The sequence below is a fragment of the Chenopodium album genome, chromosome 2, assembly GCF_948465745.1.
Source record: "Chenopodium album chromosome 2, dcCheAlbu1.1, whole genome shotgun sequence".
Classification (NCBI taxonomy): domain Eukaryota; kingdom Viridiplantae; phylum Streptophyta; class Magnoliopsida; order Caryophyllales; family Amaranthaceae; genus Chenopodium; species Chenopodium album.
Window position 1 is genome coordinate 62,116,802 of NC_137835.1, and position 1,461 is coordinate 62,118,262.

The 1,461-nt window shown below is 39.8% G+C and overlaps 1 non-coding gene across 1 annotated transcript; it reads left to right on the plus strand.

The window, feature by feature from the left end:
- The first annotated feature begins 525 nt into the window (after window positions 1-525).
- Window positions 526-631, plus strand: LOC145608163 (small nucleolar RNA R71). The gene has a single exon (XR_014105742.1). It is a non-coding gene; the product is annotated as a small nucleolar RNA R71 (small nucleolar RNA).
- Window positions 632-1,461: the final 830 nt, after the last annotated feature.

Sequence of the window (1,461 nt, forward strand, 5' to 3'; positions counted from 1 at the left end):
TTGAACCTCAAATCTAGGTTCAAAATTATGGTTACCAATGTAATTCACATGCTCATTTTCAGTTCCATCACATTCTTCACAAGGAACATTGGGGCACATAAAAGCATCATTATCATTCATTCCACATAAATCACAAGGCCGACATTCTCTAATCATGCAACAAGAAGAAGGAAAAGTGTTAGAGTAAGAAGGTGTACCTCTCCCCTTATTTAAGGAGGGAAGAATCGGAGCTTGCGAAGGAGGACTCTCAAGCTTGGCCTTGAGGGATACGACCTCTTTCCCTAAATCCGAAATTAGACTGGTCAAATCGTTGATGGCATTGAATTGTTCGATCGAGCACCCCTTGCTAGTTGACTCCTTTTCCACCTCTTGCCAATTCTATAATGTCTCACCACTTCATCTTTTACATCCACCACTTCTTCTTCCGTTTTGTTCATTATCAGGCCTCCGGCTCCGGCATCTAAGCTTTCTCTTCCTTGAGAACTCAACCCACCATAGAAGATTTGTATAATTTGGTAGGTAGGAATTCCATGATGTGTACACTCTCGTTGATACTCCTTATACCTCTCCCATGCTTCATAGAGACTCTCATTAGGCCCTTGCTTGAAATTTTGGATAAAAGCCCTAGATTCCGCCGTTTTCTTTTGTGGGAAAAAGCGAGATAAGAAAGACTTGGTAACTTCATCCCATGTCCTTAGGGACCTTGGTTTGACCTCCTTGTCCAACCACTTTAAACCTCTTCCAATAAGAGAAAAGGGAAACAACTTGAGCCTAATATACTCTTGAGCAACTCTGGGTACCACAATTGTATTAGAATACTTCTCAAAATCTTTGAGATGATTAAGAGGATTTTCACTTTTTGCACCACTGAATTGTTTCCTCTTGATCAAGGTAATCATAGCTGGTTCGATTTCAAAATCGTTATCCGGAACCAACAATGGAACAATCCCACTCTCATACTTGTAAGCACCCGGAGTGACTAACTCCTTCAATGTCACTATATGAGCTTCTCCCATGTTCACTTGCACACACAATATCAAACAAAATTATTAGTAACACGGCTACAAATTTAGCCTAAAAGAAAGAAGGAAAATCTTTTTGTATTTTTGAATAAGATGGAATAGACTCAACAACAATGCAAAATCACAACTCCATTCCCTGGCAACGGCGCCATTTTGACGAGGGTCGAGACTAGGTCGTTGAAACTAACCACTACCTAAGGCCAAACAAAATTTGTAATCTCTCAACACACCCTTATACAAGTATAATGGTAAGTCGAGGGTCGAATCACTAAGGAATGGAGAGCAATCTTAAATTGCCAAGTCAACTATTCCAGAAAGGTTAGGTAAGGGTGTGAATGCTAAAAAACTAGAAAAGCTAGGTTTTGAAAAATGTAATAAATACTACGGCTCGGGATCCACATATACTTGTAACGGATTTCGCTAATTGGGAAATAATTGA